We start from the raw sequence: 16264 nt of genomic DNA, 5'->3' as shown, positions 1-16264 counted from the left end.
GAAAAAGCCCTTAGGGGATCAATGTGCAGTACATTTCCACGCAGACATAGGCAAAAAATCCTGCGACCTTTTCATTAGTAAGCATTAACAGCTAGTAAGGTCCAAAAGCCAGTGCTAGGGCTTTTTTAGGACTAGGTGCCATGTTCTGTGTACAGTGCTGTAAAGCGAACTCCCGTTTCCAAAATCCCCATTTAGTGCCATTCAGACTCAATACACAGAGACACACATTATCTTAAAGAAGTACAGCACCCCTGAAAAGCTCATTGGCATTTGATATGCTAATACAGAGTTTTAATTATGTTTGTTCATGTTTCACACTTCACATGATTGTTTATTAATTCTAACCAGAGCAAGCTAGCGAGCGTTCATTTGTCGCAGACACACCAGACACCTGTTAGGGTGCCTACTGATCAAAGGAAACATGTTGACTGCTAACACAATGTTATCAGATGAAAGAAGTCATCTTGAGATAACTTTAAGGTTTCTGGTCAGAATTTTTACGTATCTATTCATCGAACAACCACATGTACAGGTATAGCTTAATTTAAAGTGTTGTTTTTGATGAAGGTCAATTCTAACAAACACACAAGTTCATACACATCTTAAAGAGATAACACTACAGATGGAGTCTGTAGTGGAATAGCCTCATTGCGAACCAGGCTTCCCTAAAATGGAAAGCCTGGGGAAGCATGCAGAAATCAGCTAAAGAGGGGCTGGAATCAAATCAAATCAAATAACATTTTATTTGTCACATGCGCCGAATACAACAGGTTAGACCTTACCGTGAAATGCTTACTTACATGCTTACTTACAAGCCCTTAACCAACAATGCAGTTTTAAGAAAATAGAGTTAAGAAAACGAAAGTAAAAAACGAAAGTAAAAAAGTAACACAATAAAATAACAGTAACGAGGCTATATACAGGGGGTACCGGTACCAAGTCAATGTGCGGGGGTACAGGTTAGTCGAGGTAATTTCTACATGTATGTAGGGGTAAAGTGACTATGAATAGATAATAAACAGCGAATAGAAGCAGTGTAAAAACAAAAAGGGGGGGGGGGGGTCAATGCAAATAGTCCAGGTGGCCATTTGATTAATTGTTCAGCAGTCTTATGGCTTGGGGGTAGAAGCTGTTAAGGAGCCTTTTGGACCTAGACTTGGTGCTCCGGTACCGCTTGCCGTGCGGTAGCAGAGAGAACAGTCTATGACTTGGGTGACTGGAGTCTTTGACAAAATAAAATGTCAAATCAGTGACGTCTCGCAACACATCACAAACCAATCAAATGCCTTGCTTGGGCAGAGCTCCAAAGGTGCTCACCAGATTAGTGCCATAGGAACAACAGTGTGTGAGGACAAAAAATGTCAACAAAACAAGCACTGCCACTGGTGACAAAACATTTTAGAGCAGGCTGGTTTTCACAGCATTTCTCTGTTATTTCGAGATGAGCTAAAGCTGCAGCAAGAAAGGAGAAATGGTCTACAATGCTGGCCATGTCAATATTTTTATTTTATTTTTACATTTCTGAAGTGATATTTGGCTGTAAAAGCTAGCATGATGGACAAGAAGTAGCTAGCCACAATGAGGTTCATTTTGAGAAAAGTCAGCTAACCTTGTAAGCTACCTAGCTAGGTATAACTAGCTAGCTACTAGCTAGCTCAATTTCTCTAACGATTATAAAGCCAACAAAATGTTAATAAAAACAGCATATTGCCCTAAAAGGTTAGCTGTGTTAGCCAAGTCACTAGCTTATCCAGGGTCAGTGATACATAGACAGTACATGGTTGCTCTATCTATGGGAACAACGCAAACCTTTTTGCAAGCAACATTGCTAAAATGAATAAAATAAAATGAACTTCATAATATGTTACCTGTAATGCTCATCTCCTGTTGCCTAATTGTCAGCTCCCTATTTTCATACTGTACCTAAATTACAAGGGTTGGATTTGCACTAAACAATTGTACTGTATATGTCAGCACTTAAAAGGCATGTAGATAATCTGGTATATGGTTTGCCTCATATACATGGTCTACTGGTATCATTTTAAATTGAGAACGTATACTCAACATGTAAACAATGTGTGAGTTTAGCTATTCTCCGCTTCTTTTTCTGCTTTAGATGACAGATGCCCATAAGACCAGTAATGCCATCATACTGTAGGCCTATGGCTGCATTGGTGATGCATGCCATATGATAAGCTGCAAAATGGATTCACATTGCTGATATACTGAGAGAGAGTGACAATCAAATAACATCTTACAACTAGACAAAAAGGAAATGTTCATTTGAGAATACAACACAGACACAGAGACAGAACCCCTTCCCTTCTTTATTGCAGGATTGTGATATATGATTAATAATCATTGACACTAGTTCATTTTGAATAATAGTTTAACAATTAAAACAAGTTTAAACACTTCACTTTAAAGAATCAACACTTCATCACTTCAAAATGTACAAATAAGCTAACTCGTATGTAAAGATTAGACATCTTAGTGTAAACAACAATAGATAATTGAGTAGAAACAAGTAGGCTATTATTACTCAAGCATAATTTCAGGTGAACAAAAAAAAACTCCATACCAGAGGTGGCCAACAATGCTCCACTGATCCCTGATCTACTGGGTGAGCAGACTTCTATTCCAGCCCAGCAATAGCACATCCAGCAGACATCCAGCAGGGTTGGCCTGCTCCAATTGTAATAGGCCTATATATTGTGTGCAATGTTTAAGTGTATACAACAATTGGTAACATAGGTAGGCCTACACATTTAACCCATGGCATATAGGATATACCCTTAGTCTCTTGGGATATTCATTGGGACCCCTCTCTTCATCTGCAAACAGGCTTTCACAGGATTCCATTTCTGAGGACAGAAAACATCACAAACAAACAGGCTTCATTATACTCAAAATAGACAGCACTGAATATTATGTTGCGATTGAAAATGTATGCACTCACTAACTGTTAGTCGCTCTGGATAAGAGTGTCTGCTAAATGACTAAAAAAAAAAAAAAAAAAAAAAAATGCTATTATCTTCTAAGTTTCCCCCTCTAGGGACTGGAACTGGAGAATCTTTTCATAATGTCCTCCCAAAAAATGACCTGTCCTTCCAGTAACCTACACTCTCCCTTTACTGACAGCTGAAGATACAATTTCACCCTCTTCCATGGCTGTTGTCTACAAATGCATTTGGAGACTGTTTTTAATTTTCAATGATTACATCAAGATAGTTGGCTGATAAGAAGTTAGCTAGCTGATGACATTTAATTCACTTCGCTAATCAGTGTGTAAAGTTAGCACTACAAAGTGGCCAGCTAGCTAGCTAATAATACATCGTTTTTTAACATAAGAAAATGTATTTACTTACTTGAATAGGTTCTCCCAATACCTCAGTTTCTTTGGGTCCTTACAAAAATGAAATAATGGGCAATCTAATACCTATGTGGACGAATGGAGACAAGGCAAAGAGTGTTTGTCACCAGAGCGGTTTATAACATGTTGTGACATTTGACTTTACCAGCGTAATCCAATTTCAATTTCAATAAATATAAATTGCAGACTGGCGGCCACACTTGATAACTTGAAAACTAGCACTTGAAACTAGCGTATGCAATAATTCTCTACAAAATGTGTCCTACCAGGACGGAAAACAGTGACGCACATAACCCACATCCCCCCTTCGACGGGCGTGTGGGGGAAGGGTTCTTGAAATGTAACATCCCAAAAAAAATTGCCGCTCTGAGCCTGCGGACCATTCAAACCGTTTTTGCGATACAAAATTCTCCAGAACTCCAAGGGAGGCATGACAACAACTGGATTTTGCCGGTATGGCAATGAGAGACTAGTAGTGGAACAACTGAAGAATCAACGTTTCGAGATCTTTTATTGGATTACTTGCTTGGGTTTTATCTACATTTTTGTCTAAATTGAGTTATTGACATAGGCTTTTTCTACCTATATAGTACTATAAATACCCCCAATTCAAGTTCAAAAGAATACTAGATAAAAATTGCTGACACCATTCAACCAATGAGGGTTTGGAACTTTAACGCCAATTATCTCAGAATCATCTTTTTGCAGATAGAACCTTATAGTCCCAAGTTCTCGATTTCACAAAGCATAAAACAGAACAAAACCTAGTCGAGTTTTCAACCTAGTAAAGTTTTCAAGATTAATTTTTCTGCTTTTTTCCCCACTGGTCTGTATCTGGTTTATCATTATTCTGGTGAGCAGCAGCACATTTCAGCGAAACAAAAAAAATTATCATTCGAATTCCTGGGACCCTGAGGAGAACGAGTGAAGCCCTGAGGTAAGATCTGAGCTCGCTCTCCGTGCCCTTCCGTAGGCTGAAACACTACCTGGTAAACATCACATCTCCACAGAACCTCCTCACTTTCAAAACATGTCAACCCACCGATGCCTAGGCTCTTAGGCACTAGGGTCGGACGTGCATCCAGGAATCTATACTTTTTGTTTTATCACATTTCCCCTCTCGACGGAGAGTCAATGCACGTAACCTGTCTGGCATTAATGATGTCGTTAATAAATCGGGGGGCTAGACGCAGAGGGTGGGCCGTGTGGTGGATTTGCCTGGCAGGACCTGGTGCCTCTCGGTTCTCAGAGATAAGCTCCAGCGTGGGGGTCTTATCTGCCTCCCGCAGCCCCACCCAGCAGCACCGTGCGCTGGACACAACCAGTCAACTCGTCACTAGGTAATTACCACCTCTTACGTTCCAACAAAGATGCCCTGCCCTGCCTACACCATGCTGCCTGCTACTGTTGTCTGTCTCAATCTCCTTGTCTGTCTGTCTGTCTCTCTCGTCCTATCATACATTGTGCTGCTGCAAATGCTGGCTGTCTGCTGTTCCCTCTCTCTTTAGTATCTATTCGTTTCATGACAGCATCTCCCCAAATCATCATGTAGGTTCCTGTTTTGCAGTAGTGTTTATGTGTGGACTGATGCCATTTTTGGTTCAGTCTCTAGGCAGGGAACTCTGTGTACTGGCTTCTATATAGGTGGCAGGGTAAATCCTGTACCTACCTGAATCGTACTGTATGTCTACAGTGCCTTCAGAAAGTATTCACACCCCCTTGACTTTTTCCACATTTTGTTGTGTTACAATGAGGGAAAAAAGTATTTGATCCCCTGCTGATTTTGTATGTTTGCCCACTGACAAAGAAATTATCAGTCTATAATTTTAATGGTAGGTTTATTTGAACAGTGAGAGACAGAATAACAACAAAAAAATCCAGAAAAACGCATGTCAAAAATGTTATAAATTGATTTGCATTTTAATGAGGGAAATAAGTATTTGACCCCTCTGCAAAACATGATTTAGTACTTGGTGGCAAAACCTTTGTTGGCAATCACAGAGGTCAGACGTTTCTTGTAGTTGGCCACCAGGTTTGCACATATCTCAGGAGGGATTTTGTCCCACTCCTCTTTGCAGATCTTCTCCAAGTCATTAAGGTTTCGAGGCTAACGTTTGGCAACTCGAACCTTCAGCTCCCTCCACAGATTTTCTATGGGATTAAGGTCTGGAGACTGGGTAGGCCACTCCAGGACCTTAATGTGCTTCTTCTTGAGCCACTCCTTTGTTGCCTTGGCTGTGTGTTTTGGGTCATTGTCATGCTGGAATACCCATCTACGACCCATTTTCAATGCCCTGGCTGAGGGAAGGAGGTTCTCACCCAAGATTTGACGGTACATAGCCCCGTCCATCGTCCCTTTGATGCGGTGAAGTTGTCCTGTCCCCTTAGCAGAAAAACACCCCAAAAGCATAATGTTTCCACCTCCATGTTTGACGGTGGGGATGGTGTTCTTGGGGTCATAGGCATTATTCCTCCTCCTCCAAATACGGCGAGTTGAGTTGATGCCAAAGAGCTCCATTTTGGTCTCATCTAACCACAACACTTTCACCCAGTTCTCCTCTGAATCATACAATGTTCATTGGCAAAGTTCAGACGGGCATGTATATGTGCTTTCTTGAGCAGGGGGACCTTGCGGGCGCTGCAGGATTTCAGTCCTTCACGGCGTAGTGTGTTACCAATTGTTTTCTTGGTGACTATGGTCCCAGCTGCCTTGAGATCATTGACAAGATCCTCCCGTGTAGTTCTGGGCTGATTCCTCACCGTTCTCATGATCATTGCAACTCCACGAGGTGAGATCTTGCATGGAGCCCCAGGCCGAGGGAGATTGACAGTTCTTTTGCATGTAATCGTTAAGTACTGGTTAAGTACTGGTGAGTTTTTCAGGATTGAAAAGAAACAGAATGGAGGCAAAATCCTAGAGGAAAAACTGGTTCAGTCTGCTTTCCACCATATACTGGGAGGTGAATTCACATTTCAGTAGGACAAATAACCTCAAACACATGGCCAAATCTACACTGGAGTTGCTTACCAAGAAGACAGTGAATGTTCCTGAGTTGCCGAGTTACAGTTTTGACTTAAATCTAATTTCAAATATATGGCAAGACCTAGAAATGGTTGTCTAGCAATGATCAACAATCAATTTGACAGAGCTTGAAGAATTTTGATTAATGGGCAAATGTTGCACAATCCAGGTGTGGAAAACTCTTAGAGACTTACCCAGAAAGATTCACAGCTGTAATCACTGCCAAAGATGCTTCTACAAAGTATTGACCCAGGGGTGTGAATACTTATGTAAATGAGATATTTCTATATTTAATTTTGAATACATTTGCAAACATTTCTAAAAACATGTTTTCACTTTGTCATGATGGGGTATTGTGTGTAGATGGGTGTGAAAAAAATATTTCATCCATTTTGAATTCAGGCTGTAACAACAAAATGTGGAATAAGTAAAGAGGTATGAATACTTTCTGAAGGCACTGTATGTGCTGTGAGCAATTAAGTCATTTGTGTTACAGTGTCTTTACAGGGGCTTAAGTCATTTGTGTAACACTCTCTCTCGGTCTTCTCATGGCTTCAGCCTAGAAGCCAGAGTCACTCGGTGTTACAAAGCGAGGGAGCGGTTTATTTTATTCAATTGTTCTCTACTTCCATGAACATGTGCCAAGGGGGAGGAAAGCACCGGCTTAACACGTTCTGCAATTCAACAAGGCCAGACGCAGTCCTATTAAGATTTAATGTGCCATTCTTCTGCCTGCCCCGCTGAAAAAGACTTGGAGGCTGAGTAGGAGAGTGAACAAAGAGCAGGCAGAGCCAGGGCCAGGGAGAGAGGGAGAGTCAGCCTGCTACACCTCCGTCAAACCATCCTAGTGACGTGTCTGAAGATGACAAACGGACCATAGGTAAAAAAGGGCAAACCACACCAGTGTTGCAAATACAAATACGTCATTTCACGGAATATACCTGATATTATATGGATACTTACATGATATTATCTGTATCCTTCCCATTACATTAGCCTATCAACCCTGCTCCTCTATCTCCATCCGATCTCAAAGGAGGTCATCTGGATGAATGTTAAAGACACAGCATGTTGTTTAGCCCCTCTGGCTACAAATTATGTTTATTCTCAGGTGGAAAGTGCAAGCGCGCAGTTGTGTGCACGTGTGTGTGTGTGCATGATGGATGTATGTGTGTGTATTGGTGCGTGTGTGCATGTGCGAGACAGAGAGAGACAGAGAGAGAGACAGAGAGAGAGTGAAAGAGAGAAAGAGAGAGAGAGACAGAAAGAGAGGCAGAGAGAGAGACAGAGAGAGAGTGAAAGAGAGAAAGAGAGAGAGAGACAGAAAGAGAGGCAGAGAGAGAGACAGAGCGAGACAGAGAGAGAGGCACAGAGAGAGACAGAGAGAGAGAGATAATTCAGTACAAAGAATCTGAAACTATAAAATATGAAGTAAAAACCAAATATGTATTGGGTGAAAAGCCAAAATGTGTCATCCTGCCACAACCTGAGGGACAGCCAGTGAAAAGTGCAATGTAATGTCAATAATATTTCCCATTTAGTTTTGTTTTGGCTTCATACCATGTCATGTGGCTTCTCAGTCATGTTGAGACTGGTCTACTACTATTGCTTTAATGTATTATTATTCTCATTAATATTGTTGTTGTAGTTGCTGTTAATGGTAATCCCATTTCCACTACTACTATTATTATTGCTGTTGGTCCCACCATTTTTGTTATATGTATACTTTGACAATGTAAGTAATTTAACTTGCCATGTCAATAAAGTCTATTGAATTGAATTAAAATTGAATTGAGAGAGAGAGAGAGAGAGAGAGAGAGAGAGAGAGAGAGAGAGAGACAGAAAGAGAGAGACAGAGAGAGAGAGGCCGAGAGACAGAGAGACAGACAGAGAGAGAGAGAGAGAGAGAGAGAGAGAGAGAGAGGGGCAGAGAGAGAGAGAGAGAGAGAGAGAGAGACAGACGAGAGAGAGAGAGAGACAAGTGAAGTGGGTACAAAAAAAATGGGCAGAGACAAAGAGAAGCCGAGCTGCTGAGCTGATCCGAGTTGGCCATAATATTACGTCTGTCTCATACACATCCACAGGCCCAAACAAACAGACTCCTCCATTATTATTGTGATTGTTACTGCAGAACCTGCCAAGCTCGGCTGATAAAGACCAATAAATACTTTATACTGTGCATAATGTGTGCTGTGTGAAGCACAGGGGAGAGAGGAAGAGGGCGTCCTCATGAGGGCATATGCTTTGAATTCCTAATGACACTCCTGTTAATGTTACCGGCTCAGTCGTACAGAGAGCAAACACAAGGGGCCCGCTACATTGAGGAGTCAGATCAACTACTTTATACACATACAAACATACTCACATGCACACACACACACACACTCGCATGCACACACACACACACTCACTCACAAACACAACACACAAACTCGGGAAAAACTCCAACCTAATTCTGAGAGCTCAGTCTACTATGATTACTCTTTTCAGTGGCTGCGTTGTGCCAGAAGTCGCTGCTATTCTCCCCTGACCGCCTCTGCCCCGTTCAAAGCCTTGTAATCACTGTGCCACACTTTGTACCGCGCTGTTGCAAGACGCCCAGGCAAAAACATGGCAGAATTTCTGATGAACGGCAGAATGCTCAGTTGGGCTAATCAGGGCTGCTCATGTCGCCTCTCTCTCTGTGTCTCATGCAAAAGGCTTTTGAAGCAAATAAAGTCTTTGTGGTTTGTCGGCACATTCTTCTTGGTAGCCGCAAAGCAGCTGTTGGATCAATACATCCTTTTTTTCTGTGTGGAAAAAAAGCCCCAGCTCTGCCAATGATATTCTACTGGAAACAGTTATTGCAAAACACGGTCCGCCAGCAACTAGTTAATGACAGTTGTGGGTATTACTGAACATTTTCATGCCGCTGACCCAAAGACTTGATGTTTTACTTCGAACCAACATGTTGATGTACGAATCAGACAAGGAGAACACATTCAGAGAGCCTTACTGTAATGAAATTCTATATAAAAGCTTGAAAATAAACAGAGCTAAATCATTAACAGAGAGAACTGAACAGTATGCCTCCGTGTTCCCATGTCCCTATGAAATCACATCAAATCGCTGCAGTATTGCCTGCAATGTCTTGCTAGGAAATACTGCATCTCATTGTTTCATAGTATATTAATATACCTCATTTGTATTTTTCTCATAAATCTAAAACGTATTTTATCGGATGTCGAATGCATCGCTAAATCTCCACAGGCAAGAGCAGAAAAAGTAAAGAATCTACATAATATAAATCCATATATGGCCCAGTTCTCTCTCTCTCTTTCTGATTGATTTCTTTATCTGAGGGAAGCAGAAGACATGCTCTGTTTGCTCTCACAGTGGCTGGCAAGAAAACAGAGAAAGACACTTATTAAAAAGGTCATCTCACAGAGGGTTAAAATAGCAGGCCACATATCTCTCCTGAGGGACGAGCTGTGCTTCTCCTCTAGTGAAGGACACAAGAAAAGGTGTTGCTCTAGGGAGCGGGCCAGTAATGAAAGTATGACCACTAGGATGACAGCACTGTGTGCACTGTGCTATTCAAATGCCTCCAGCATAGCAGCAGAGTAGGAGAATAAAATTGACAGTGGCAAGGCAAGCCGTTGTGAAACCAAACCACCTTTGAATTAAACTCAGTACTGGTGCCATTGTCCTTATTTACATAAAGACAGTAAGAGCTAATATAAGTTTTGAGTGTACATTTTCTTACATGCCATTACACTGTCATGTATCTCAACTATTAACGTGTGTGCGGCCCAAAACCAAACCCATGCCACACTGAGGATCAACCATAGGTGTCTCTTTCCCGCGACAGAATTGCTAATTGCGAGCCGGAGCAGACAATGCAAGAATGAGACTGTGGAGAGACAAAGCTAGCGAGCGAGAGGGAGAGAGAGAGAGAGGCCCAAGGAATAAAAGGCTGCCTCCTAACTCCTCTCTCTCCTGCCTCCGCCCCTGGGTAGCCTAAATCCCTGACGGCAGGATGCTGATCCCAACACGGAAACCTGAGCTGCAGCCATCCTGGAGCCTGGAGGGGGACCGCACCCCCCCCCCCCCCACCATCTACCCCCACACCCAGCCCCCCTGCCCTCCAGAGCCCCTGGAGCCCCTCCAGCCCTGCCCCAGAGTTAGATGGCCACTCCTCCAGCCCAGCCCCAGGCTCTCCAACTCTCTCCACTCTCGGGTCTCCAGAGAAGCATTCTTCCAGCCCTGCCTTGCCTTCCACCCCAGCATGTACTGGAACGGTGGAAGTCTATCTCCGGGGGAGCATTCCTACAGCCCTGCCCCAGCCCAAGACACTTTCTCTGGAGACACATTCCTGCAGCACTCTCCCTCCTCTCGCCTCTCCCAGGCTATCTCTTGCCTTCCTCCGCAGTCCAGCATTAGCACGGTCGATAGCACCGATCGCATCGGGGACACTAGGCAATCCATACCCCCGTGCTCCCTTAGCGCAATGCAGTGGTCACGGCTTAAGTGCATGGAGAGGTGTTAAACCTTAGCCAGACAGTGGGGAGACAATGGCAGCCATTGATCAGGGTGACATGTTTTATCTCTCTCTCTCTCGTCTGTCGGGCGTGGTCTAGTAGGGCTGGATACAGTATGCTGCAGCACCAGGGTTTTCGGATATAGTTTGTTATTTAAACTGTAGATAGTGTTGTTAGGTTTAGTTACCAAGGGATAGTGAGACTGTGGGTATGGGTATTCATATGTTTGTGGTGTGCATGTACCTTAGAGCTGGGACGATAAACCAAAGATTTCCGACACCAACATTGCCTTCCTCTTACCGAAGCATTTTGCTTACGTCTGTAATATTCGGTGATTTTTCTACACAACGTTCCTGTAGATTGTTTCTGAAACTATTATTTGGTCAACAGTAATCTGCCTGTCTCTGTTTCACTGTCGGCTGCTGACTCCCACTCCCCACTGTGCGCACGGAGGAGGAAGAGATGCATTCTGAGAAGCACAAAGCATTACCGTTGCTCAAAATGCTATTGCGGGAAAAATACAGTTTTCAAAGAAACTACTGTTGTTCTAGTTACAGAGAGGAGAGTCACAGCTTTCTGTGAGTAAATAATGTATTCCTCATATTCCTAATATTGAGTTCATGGCACCACTTTACAACCAGAGTCGGCTGTAATTATATGATGCACAGAGCCATTTGCAGTGAATAGTCTTACCTCAAGTAGCCTAGGCCTAGCGCTAGAAAGTTTTTGTAGGACATTAGCCTACATTTAGTGATAGATTAATCAATAAACCTACATGGCTATCTAGCAACACTATCATATTTAGAGTTAGCAATCTAGCTAAGTGTTTTGAGTTCCCTCTTCCTCAGGTGGTGAATAATATAGGCTATAGTCCAATATGCACAAAGATGTCTGCAAATTCTCTGAAGAGCCCAAAATAAATCTGATAATTCTGGATCCTATTTGGACAGGTTGCACATGAAAATATAAATCATGCATTTCCTGGATATGTTAAATGAAATAGCTTACTTTTTGAACCATCTCAGTTGTCTTACTTGGCACTGAAAAAAATTATCTAGAGCCCTGCCGCTAATGTAAAGCAACTGTCTTATTGGTTTTGATCAAGCAAAAGAGTAACATATATCGTGATATAACTTTTTGTCCATATCAGCCAGCTCTAGCACCTCCCCCAATAATAATTTATCACAGATTTATAGTTGTCGCAAAAAAAAATCAATTTATTGCGATATAAAAAAAAATCCATACTGCCCAGCTCTAATGTGCCTGCATGGGTATACATATCTGTCTGCATGCATTTAGAAATCTCCTCAAGTTGAGAGTATGGTAAATATTTACTAGGCTAACTATACTGAACAAAAATATAAACACAACATGCAACAGTTTCAAATCACATAAAATCAAATCCAATTTTATTGGTCGCATGCACATATTTATCAGATGTTATTGCGAGTGTAGCGAAATGCTTGTAAAAAAATGTTAAAGTTAAAGTTCATTTGAGGAAATCAGTCAATTGAAATAAATTAATTAGGCCCTAATCTATGGATTTCACATAACTGGGAATACAGATATGCATCTGTCGGTCACAGATACCTTAAAATAAATGAGCCTCACAATGGTACTCAGGTACTCGTCATGGTATTTCTATGCATTCATATTTCTGTGCATTCAAATTGCCATCAATAAAATGCAATTGTGTTCGTTGTCCATAGCTTATGCCTCCCCATACCTTAACCCCACCGCCACCATGTTCACAGCGTGTTCACAACGTTGACATCAGCAAACCGTTCACCCACACAAAGCCATATACGTGGTCTGCGGTTGTGAGGCCGGTTGGACGTACTGCCAAATTCTCTAAAACGATGTTGGATGCGGCTTATGGTAGAGAAATGAACAAACAATTCTCTGGCAACAGCTCTGGTGGACATTCCTGCATTCAGCATGCCAATTGCACGCGCCCTCAAAACTTGAGACATCTGTGGCATTGTGTTGTGTGACAAAACTGTACATTTTAGAGTGGCCTTTTATTGTCCCCAGCACAAGGTGCACCTGTGTAATGATCATGCTGTTTAATCAGCTTCTTGATATGCCACACCTGTCAGGTGGATGGATTATCTTGGCAAAAGAGAAATGTTCACTAATAGGGATGTTAACAAATGTGTGCACAACATATGAGAGAAATAAGCTTTTTGTGCATATGGAAAATTTCTGTGATCTTTTATTTCAGCTCATGAAACATGGGACCAACACTTGACATGTTACGTTTATATTTTTGTTCAGTATAAATAAGAATATCTACTGCAACAACAATTTCTCAATTTTCCACAAAATCCTACTAATTCTCAATATCAGGATCGGTTCCAGTCAAGCTCTGAATGGGTTTCCTAAAAATAAAACATTAAAAACTGATTTGTAGAAGTGGAGGATTCAGCAGGTGCTGGATGTTGATTAGAAAGTGGTTTTAATAAAGGATCCATCTGTGAGCTGAGAGTCGATGTAAAGCTGACTAACCCAAAAATCTAACACTAAACCTAACCCTAGCTCCTAAGCCTAACCTTAACCCAAACCCTATCTCCTAACCCTAACCCTAAACCTAATTCTAACCCTAACACTAATTCTAACCTTAACCCTAAACCCCCTAGAAATGGCATTTGACCTTGTGGGGACCATCAAAATGTCCCCAGTTGGTCAAATTTTTGTTGGTTTACTATTGTTGTGGGGACTTCTGGTCCACACACACACAGTATGCTGTATCTCAAAGTGTATTTTTCCTCTCCCTCTGTGTTTGAATACCTATAGAGTGGTTGTGCAAAATGCTCGGTTTTTACAGGGGTTCTTAGCCAAACTGTAGCATCCCAGCATTCAGCAGTTGAGTCTTATTTGTCTGTGAGATTGACATTAATAAAGGCCTTTTGTCACGCTCGTCGGGAACAGAGGACCAAGGCGCAGCGTTGAATGCGAACATATTTATTTATTTATATAATGATCACACGAACAAAACGAAAACGTGACGTCCCTGGTTACAAACACGAACCAACACGGAACAAGAAACCACAATGAATGAATGCCTAACGGCTACCTAAGTATGACTCCCAATCAGAGACAACGAGCTACAGCCGTCTCCGATTGGGAGCCACCCTGGCCAACATAGATATACAACAACTAGAACCAACACACATGAAAACTCACACCCTGGCTCAACATACTAGAGTCCCCAGAGCCAGGGCGTGACAGTACCCCCCCCTAAAGGCGCGGACTCCGACCGCGCCAACCAAATACCACAGGGGAGGGACCGGGTGGGCACTCCGCCTTGGCGGCGGATCCGGCTCCGGGCATGATCCCCACTCGCTCTCTAACCCCCCAAAGTACCCCTGGTCCGGTCTGGCCCTGCTGACCGGAGCTGGACTGCACACTGGTGGAGCGGATTGCTCTAGCTCCGGCGTGAAGCAGCTGACCCGTGCTGAACCAGGCACCAGTGGAACAGGCACGGGCTGTGCCGGACTGACGACGCACACCACTGGCTTGGTGTGGGGAGCATGAACGGCCCGAGCCGGGCTGACGAAACGCACCCCTGACTTGGTGCGGGGAGCAGGAGCGGGCCGAACCGGGCTGACGAAACGCACCACTGACTTGGTGCGGGGAGCAGGAACGGGCCGAGCCGGGCTGACGAAGCGCACCACTGACTTGGTGCGGGGAGCAGGAACGGGCCGAGCCGGGCTGACGAAGCGCACCACTGACTTGGTGCGGGGAGCAGGAACGGGCCGAGCCGGGCTGACGAAGCGCACCACTGACTTGGTGCGGGGAGCAGGAACGGGCCGAGCCGGGCTGACGAAGCGCACCACTGACTTGGTGCGGGGAGCAGGAACGGGCCGAGCCGGGCTGACAACGCGCACCATTGGCCTGGTACGGGGAGCAGGAACAGGCCGGACCGTACTGGGGACACACACCACTGGTCCTACGCAGGGATCTGGAATGGGCCGGACCGGACTGGTAACACACCCCAGTACCTCTCGCCGTGCCTCTACACCTTCCATCCCCTCTTCGACCAGTGGCCCCCGTAACCTGGCGGCCTCCTCTGCCAACCCGCTGGGATCTGCTAGAAATCTCCCTGGCGATGGCTCCTGGACACGCTGCTTGGTCCAGTCTTGGTGGTTTCTTCTGTCACGCTCGTCGGGAACAGAGGACCAAGGCGCAGCGTTGAATGCGAACATATTTATTTATTTATATAATGATCACACGAACAAAACGAAAACGTGACGTCCCTGGTTACAAACACGAACCAACACGGAACAAGAAACCACAATGAATGAATGCCTAACGGCTACCTAAGTATGACTCCCAATCAGAGACAACGAGCTACAGCCGTCTCCGGTTGGGAGCCACCCTGGCCAACATAGATATACAACAACTAGAACCAACACACATGAAAACTCACACCCTGGCTCAACATACTAGAGTCCCCAGAGCCAGGGCGTGACACCTTTGCTTAATTATAGGATAAATAATATGTCTGAGTTGTTAATTGTCTAGATAATGTAAGACCCTGTCTATGAGTGAGAACATGCTTGGCTATTGTTTTTCTCAAAATGCTAAAAAGAAAATTCTGAAAACCTTTCAAAGCACTTTAAAGGTGTCACTAGAAATATACCTCCCTCTGTTCCCAATCAAAACATAATAGGAAAAAGGTGAGGTATCTAACAAATCAAAGAGCTATTATAAATCTGCAATACTGTTAGAAGTCAATGGTACAGCATGAGCTTCTTTCCTTCTCTACCTTTAATGAAATGGCCTTTGTTCAATGATTTCATATGTATGCCAAATATAATGTGCTGGAATCAATATTGGTTTGATAGATTGCTGGGTGTATGGAGAGGAGACGGCTGAGGGCTCCACTCAAGCCAGGGAAGTATTGCTTTTGTTATATAGTCATCATTTGCAAGTGCACATTCAATAGATTTTCACACCTTTTGAAAAGTAGGCTAGGCGCTCTCTCCTATACACTTTGCTTGATTGGCTTCCTGCTTGTGAAGCAGTACACACATAAACACATTACACACATACACCTAAGCGCCCACACACGTGAGGAAGCGGGTGTGCGAGCACGCACAGACACAGACACACACTGTCCATTCAGTGAGACAGGCTTCCTGCTAATGGAAAATCATTGTAACACTCATGTGGGATATCTTACTGGTTGTTTGGAAATCTGAGACCACTCTGAAACAGTCCTGCCCTATAATTGCAGTCGGCTGGTTGCGGATTGCAAAATATGAAATCAAACTATGTCTGAGTATAAGAGGAGAGTATATACAGCTGTCTGATAGGACAATGCTTACTGTGGCCTCCCTCTAA

This window comes from Coregonus lavaretus (assembly GCF_964263955.1).
Source record: "Coregonus lavaretus genome assembly, chromosome: 23".
In the NCBI taxonomy this organism is placed as follows: domain Eukaryota; kingdom Metazoa; phylum Chordata; class Actinopteri; order Salmoniformes; family Salmonidae; genus Coregonus; species Coregonus lavaretus.
The sequence above is the reverse complement of the archived record's forward strand: the minus strand, read 5'-3'. Positions refer to the sequence as shown.